Source organism: Magnolia sinica, chromosome 2, assembly GCF_029962835.1.
Source record: "Magnolia sinica isolate HGM2019 chromosome 2, MsV1, whole genome shotgun sequence".
Lineage (NCBI taxonomy): Eukaryota > Viridiplantae > Streptophyta > Magnoliopsida > Magnoliales > Magnoliaceae > Magnolia > Magnolia sinica.
This window is the reverse complement of record NC_080574.1, coordinates 11,203,927-11,211,863: the sequence shown is the minus strand read 5'-3', so window position 1 is coordinate 11,211,863 and position 7,937 is coordinate 11,203,927. Positions and strand designations below refer to the sequence as shown.

The 7,937-nt window shown below is 40.2% G+C and overlaps 1 non-coding gene across 1 annotated transcript; it reads left to right on the top strand.

Moving 5' to 3' along the window:
* Positions 1 to 6,386: 6,386 nt before the first annotated feature.
* Positions 6,387 to 6,493, top strand: LOC131238062 (small nucleolar RNA R71). Its single transcript, XR_009167483.1, has one exon. It is a non-coding gene; the product is annotated as a small nucleolar RNA R71 (small nucleolar RNA).
* Positions 6,494 to 7,937: the final 1,444 nt, after the last annotated feature.

The following is a 7,937-nucleotide window of genomic DNA, read 5'->3' as shown; positions in this document are numbered from 1 at the left end:
TGAGCTGATCGGATGGTGAGAACCCTGTGATCTTGCATTTTGGACGTCTTTTGGGCCACTTAAGCTCCAATTTCTTGATTTTCTTGAATCCCTAGCATGCACATCCATCGATCTTGGTCTCTTGGGGTCCGTCGCTTGCCTTGGTGATTTCAGACCGCTAAATCCATGCTTTTAGTACCTTTTTCCCAGTCCAGGCTCGTAAACACGCCCTGCAACACAAACACGTTTTAAATCGGGCCGTTAAACAGTATCATGTTTGAAAACCCAGGTAATAATAGGGTCTGATATGCAATATTTGACCCTCAACACAACCCCCAACCAGCATCTTGCTAGTCCCGAGCAAGGTATGTGAAAAATAAATTGAGAATTACAAGACAATTTCTACAAACTCAAGAGATTTATGAAAACAATTCAGATACTCGAATTCTAAGATTCATGAATGTTGGCATTAATTTCTCCTAAAATCAAGCTCATGGTAAACTTCATAATCAAGCTCAAATATTAATCCATTAATTAGAACGATTCTAAATATTGAATTCCATGAGTGTATCGTGTAATCTCGACTTATCATTAAGGTTCACTTCTTAATTTCAGGATGTAATTGGTAACCACAAGAGAATTCATGATAACCAACACCTAAACTAAAGCTTGATTCATTCTTCCAGCTTTTGATGATTTTCACACTATGTCAACTTGTTTAAAAGTACAGCCAAGGAGGAGAATCGAATCTACACCTATAGGGAGCAAACCTATGGTAAAGACCGGTCGTCAAAAAGTTTATGAATGTCAACCTTGGGGAATCAAACCTTCACCTGTAGGGAGCAAACCTATGGTGAAAACCATTCGCCCAATCTTTTCAATTTTTCAAGTTGGTTCCTTTCAAGCTTCGGGATCACCAAATTAATCCTTCAATATCGAATGAAACCTTAATGTATAAGCGAGATGTGACATGTAAAATTATGATTCACTCAATGTTTAAAACTTGTAATCATGGATTAATAGTTCTAACTTAACTGTGAAATCTAACAAATAGTTGAATCCAAGAGTCATCAATTCCAACATCACTTATCTTGTAATTTTAAGTCCAAGATGGCCGTCAAAATCGCTTCAAATTCATACGAAATTCTAGAAAAATTTAAAAATTTTCATAATTTCTGCTCAAGACTAAGAAAACACTGATTAAGAAACCTAATCTCCCACCCCCAACCGAAAATCTACATTGTCCTCAATATAAAAGAAATAAGCATGCAATGCACTTGGGACAATGGAATTATAAGAGGAGTGATGAAAAGATAGTACCTGGACGAAGGAATCAAGAGGCTTTCCAAAGATATCTACGTAAGAGCGGGTCAGCACAAGAGAAAAATCAACAGAAAAAATAAAAATGAAATCCTACCTACACCACTTTCGTAGGTGCTCTCGATTGCATTTAGCGTATGCAACAACCCTTTAAACCCTTAGGTTGCCCCTAGTGGACGAGTTGTAGTCTCGTGAGGGTTTGCAGTAATGTTACCCACAAACATTGAACTAACTAATGATAAAAATGAAATGAAATGAAGAACTGGGTTGCCTCCCAGGAGCGCTAAGTTTACCGTCTTCAGCCAGACAAATAAAGCAACTACCCTAGTCCTAAGAAAACAGGAAACCTACCTATACCTCCATCAAACTAGGAGATCAATCCTGGTAAACAGGATCAGTCAGAGGCATGGACATGTCCTCTGAATCAAATTTCTCGACAAATGGTTTCAATCGATGTCCATTGACTTTAAACTCCTTGCCATTGTCGGGATCTCTTATCTCAACGGCCCCATGCGGAAAAACAGTGACAACAATGTAAGGGTCTGTCCAACGAGATCGAAGCTTACCTAGAAAGAGCTGTAATCGAGAATTGTACAAAAGGACCTTTTAACCAGGCGTGAATGATTTTCGTAAAATATGTTGGTCATGAAATGCTTTCATCTTGTCCTTATAAATTCTCGAATTATCGTATGCATCATTCCGGATTTCCTCAAGTTCATTCAATTGAAGTTTGCGTAGCGAGCCAGCGTTGTCTAGATTGAAATTAAGATTTTTGATTGCCCAGTACGCTTTATGTTCCAGTTCCACAGGCAAGTGACAAGCTTTCCCATAGACAAGTCTAAAGGGAGACATTCCAATAGGGATTTTAAAGGCAGTACGGTATGCCTATAAGGCATCGGTCGATCGGATTGACTAATCCTTACGATCAGGGTTAATCGTTTTCTCTAGGATATGTTTAATCTCCCTATTAGAAATCTCAGCTTGTCCACTTGTCTGTGGATGGTATGGGGTGCTCACCTTATGAGAGATACCGTATTTCTTCATTAAGCTCTCAAATGATTTATTACAAAAGTGTGAGCCCCCATCACTAATGATGGCTAGAGGCGTTCCGAATCGAGAAAGGATGTTTTCTTTTAGGAATTTAATGACCGTGCGATGGTCATTAGTTCGACACGGAATCGCTTCGACCCATTTAGTGACATAATCCACAGCAAGCAAAATATACATATTTCCAAATGATTGGGGGAATGGTCCCATGAAATCGATGCCCCAGCAATCAAATGCTTCAATGATAAGGATGGGATTCAAAGGCATCATATTTCGACGGGACAATGCTCCCAATTTCTGACAATGCTTACAAGCTTTGCAAAACTCATGAGTGTCCCTAAACATAGTGGGCCAGTAAAAGCCACACTGCAGAATCTTGGTCGTGGTCTTTTTAGCAGAAAAGTGACCACCACAGGCCTGTGAGTGACAGAAGGAGATGACACTATGATGCTCATCGTCTGGTACACATCTCCTTAGGATTTGGTCTGGGCAATATTTAAATAAATAAGGATCATCCCAGAAAAAATTGCGCACCTCGGTAAAAAATTTCTTCTTATCTTGCGCAGTCCACTGTATCGGTATGGCACCTGTAGCAAGATAATTAGCAATATCAGCGAACCAAGGTGAATGGGAGACTCTGAACAGTTGTTCATCAGGGAACATGTTGTTGATATGGGGCGTCTCAAGGGAATCAGAGGTATTAAGGCGAGAAAGGTGATCGGCCACAATGTTTTCTACTCCCTTTTTATCTTTAATTTCCAAATCGAATTCTTGGAGTAGAAGGATCCATCGTATCAGGCGGGGCTTAGAATCATTCTTAGAAAGAAGATACTTCAGTGCCGCATGATCTATATAGATAATGATCTTGGATCCGATCAGGTAGGACCTAAATTTATCCAAGGCGAACACTACGGCTAAGAGTTCCTTTTCCGTAGTCGAGTAGTTCACTTGGGCAGGATTTAGAGTCCTACTCGTGTAATGAATGACGTAGGGCCTCTTATCTTTTCTCTGGCCTAGGACCGCCCCAAGAGCATAATTAGAAGCGTCGCACATAAGCTCAAAAGGAAGGCTCCAGTCGGGTGGCTGCATGATAAGTGCAGTGGTTAACGTGCCCTTAAGCTTGGTGAAAGCTTCCTGGCATTACTCAGTCCACTCATAGGAGCATCCTTTTGAAGAAGATTACATAAAGAACGAGAGAGGAGACTAAAGTCCTTTATGAATCGCCTGTAAAATCCTGCGTGTCCTAAGAAGGATCGTACGTCTCTGATGTTCTTGGGTGGAGGTAGGTTAGAGATAAGATCGATTTTTGCCTTATCTATCTCGATTCCCTTGGACGAGATGATATGCCCAAGGACAATTTCCTTCTGAACCATGAAATGACACTTCTCCCAATTAAGTACCAAGTTCTTTTCTTCACATCTTTTCAGCACACATTTAAGACTTTCCAAGGACTTGCTGAAAGATGGACCGTAAACAGAGAAATCATCCATGAAGACCTCTAAATATTGCCCCACCATATCAGAAAAGATACTAAGCATACATCGCTGAAAGGTGGCAGGGGCATTACATAGTCCGAATGGCATCCTTCGATAGACAAAGGTGTCGTAGGGACATGTAAATGTGGTCTCTTCCTGGTCTTCAGGGGCTATCTCTATCTGGTTGTAGCCCGAATACCCGTCAAGGAAACTATAATAGGAATGACCAGCTAACCTTTCCAGGATCTGATCAATGAATGGTAAAGGAAAGTGGTCTTTCCTCGTGACGGTATTCAACTTCCTGTAGTCAATGCACATTCTCCAACCAGTAGTGACTCTAGTTGGCACGAGTTCATTATTAGCATTGGCTACGATGGTGATTTCGGACTTCTTAGGGACCACTTGAGTTGGACTCACCCATTGACTATCAGATATAGGGTATATGATACCCACGTCCAATAGTTTAAGAACCTCGGCCTTAACCACTTCCTTCATGTTTGGATTTAGTCTACGTTGTGGTTGCCGAGCGATTTTTGCATTATCCTCAAGATATATGCGGTGAGTACAAATCGAGGGATCAATTCCCTTGAGATCCGCTATCGTTCATCCCAGGGCTCCTTTATGCTCAATGAGAATAGAAATGAGCATACTCTCTTGTTCTTTCTCCAGGTGGGCAGAGATCACCACCAGGTATGTCTCATCTTGACCTAAATAGGCATATTTTAAATCAAAGGGCAAAGGTTTTAGGTCAAGCTTCGGCGGCTTGAGGTTAGACGGTAGAGGCACTACATTAGTTTGTGGCAATTCTTCAAATTGTAGCCTCCGCCGGTTAACTTCAAGTACCGGTGCAGTATCAAGCAAGGCACACGTCTCCCTAATCATGTCATCATCAAAATCATGGGAGTGGGCCAGGCACGTCTCCAGATGGTCGGAGGATAAGGTCAGCGGTGTCGTATCTTCCACGAAAGAGTCAATCATGTTAATGTCGTGGAAATCATCATCATCCTCTGAGTTGCCGCCGTTATTGAAAAAATGTTTGACTCCAATGTCAAATTTCCAAAAGACATAGTCATAACACCATTCCTGCAATTGATAATTGCATTTGACGTGGCAAGGAATGGGCGACCAAGAATGACGGGAATCTGAGTGCTCATGTTATTGAAGGGTTCGGTGTCCAGGATGATAAAATCTACAGGGTAGTAAAATCTATCGACCTGGACTAACACATCCTCAATTATCCCTCTTGGTACACGAACAGAGCGATCAGCAAGTTGTAGTGTGGTTAGGGTGGGTTTTAATTCACCCAAACCTAACTGTTTGTATACCGAGTAGGGAATCAGATTGACGCTCGCTCCTAAGTCAAGAAGTGCGTGATTAATTCGATGGTTCCCGATTACACATGATATGGTTGGGCTACCGGGATCCTTGAATTTCTGTGGCACGTCTTGCTTCAGGATGGCACTCACTTCCTCAGTGAAGAAGATTTTCTTTTGAATAATTTTTCGTCTTTTGGTCGTGCATAAGTCTTTCAGAAATTTAGCATATGAAGGAATATGTTTCACGACATCAAGTAGAGGAATGTTGACTTTCACTTGTTTCAACACCTCTAGGATATCCTGAGAGTTAGAGAGAGGTTTTGGTGAAACCAACCGTTGGGAGAACGGAGCAACTGGCTTCTCTAGAAGTTCCGGTTCTAATTTTTGTGGGGCATCACTAGCTCCATCATTGTTGTCCTCTTCTGGTTCTTGAGGTTTTTCGGGTCTAACCGGAAGAGTTTTATCAATGATCTTCCCACTCCTAAGAGTGGTGATGGATTTAGCATGCCCCATCTGATTTGAAGAGCTGGGATCATTAATCTTATACTGCGGTTTAGGATTGGGGAGAGGTTGTGCAGGAAGCATCCCCTTTTCTATAACCGTCATACGAGAATCTATCTTTTGTATAAAATCTGTAATTCCCCGCATTACCTGAGCCAGTTCTTGTATGGGATTTTGAACCGGTTCCTCTTGAGGTTTCACTTGATTTGGATTTTGTTTGAAGAAACCTGGAGGAGTCGCCGTTTGTCCATTCCTCCAACTAAAGTTTGGATGATTTTTCCAGCCAGGATTGTATGTATTGGAGTTAGGTCCAGTAAAAGCTCTTTGATAGTTGTTTACGGCATTAGCTTGTTCATTCAACACTCCTCGAAAGGCGGGTATTGTAGGACAATTTTCAGTTGTATGAATATTGCAATCACAGATGCCGCAAACAATTTCATTAACCTTATCCTTCTTTCCTTCCATGGCCTCAACTTTCCTTATGAGCGTAGTCACTTTACACTTGAGATCATCCTCTTCTTTCAAGAGATATAATCCACCTTTCTCCTTTAATTGAGTCGGCCTAGACATGGTGTTCGCCATTGGGTAATAGTCCCATGATTGTGTTTTTTCAGCGAGACTATCGAGGTAATCCCATACCTCGTCAACATCTTTATTAATGAAATCTCCATTACACATTGTCTCGACCATTTGGCGCATGGAAGATGTCAGTCCATCATAGAAAAAATTTGTAATACGCCACGTTTCAAATCCGTGTTGTGGGCATGAACTGACCAAATCTTTGAACCTTTCCCAACATTGGAAGAATGTTTCATCTTCCTTTTGGGCAAAGTTCATGATCGCTTTTCTGAGGGTAATCGTTTTATGATGTGGGAAGAATTTTTTTATGAATTCCCTCTGCATGTCGTTCCATGTGCCAATGGATCTAGGACGCAGTGAATGTAACCACGTCTTAGCTTTCTCTTTTAAGGAAAAAGAAAAGAGTTTCAGCCTAATTGTATCCTCAGATACATTAGGAAAACATAATGTAGCTATAATCTCATCGAACTCTTTCAAATGTAAATATGGGCTTTCTGATTCAAGTCCATGGAATCTGGGAATGAGTTGGATAACTCCTGGCTTGATATCCATTTGTCCTGTGTTTTCAGGGAAAATCATGCATGAGGGCGTACTCACTCCCGCCGGTTGTAGATAATCTCATAAAGTACGAGGCGGGGGTGCCTGTTGCACCTCATTTTCATCTTGGATATCCTCCACCCTGGGTGGAAGTAGAGGAGGTTGGTCTTCAGCCATAACTTTAGTTAACTCAGGGGATTTCGAGCGGTGTCTAGTCCTGCAATGGATAGTCAACCCCTCAACCAATCCTCCTTCAGTCAAGAGACATCGAGTGTTGTCACGGGCCCACTTGGGCATGAAAACACTCGCAGCCCTCAATTAAAAACCTAATCCTAAGAAAGGAAAAGAAAATCTAGAAAGAAAAAGAGAGTTGGAAAGAAATTACCAAATTGGAGTCCTAAGTTAAAACCTGCAAAATAAAATAAAATAAGTTAGATTTAAAAAGAGAAGAACAATCCTTTAAAAGAAAGATAGAAGTGAACTAGCTTCTAAAAGAAAGAATTCCTAAAAGTGAAAATTTCTAAAATAAATTAGGAGAGTCCTAAACTAGAAAGTAAATTACTAAAAGAGAATTGAAAAATAGAAAGTAGGGAAGGAGCTTACCGAATTAGAAATTTCTATCTTAAAGGCCTACAAAATAGGAAGGTTAGTTTCTACACAAAAATTCTATAAGTAGAAAATTTCTAAAGGTGAATTTAGGAAACAAAGTTTAGATTCTAAAAGAGTTAAAATTAGAAACTAAAAAACAAAAGAGGAAAGTTTCTAAAAATAAACTACTTCCCAAAAATAGAAAAATACTAGGATTAAAAATTTTCAAAAATTAAACCCTAATTCTAAGAAGTAGAAAAAGTAGAGAGATTAGGAAGAAATTACCAATTTAGAAACTTATGTCAGGATCCTATAAAACAGGAAAACAGGTTAAGTTCTAAAAACAATAGAATAAAATAAAATAAAAACTTTTATCCTAAAGTAAGTAAAATCTTAATCCTAACCTAATTCTAAAACTAATTAATTTCAGAAAAACGTAGTCGTCAGTCCCCGGCAACGGCGCCAAAAACTTGTTCACTCCCCAAGTATAGGGTTGTGATGTAGTAATAAACTCGGTAAGACCGAGGTCAAATCCACAGGGACTGATACCTGCACGTTATTTGAAACCAAGTAGAACTAGAACTAGACTAAGATA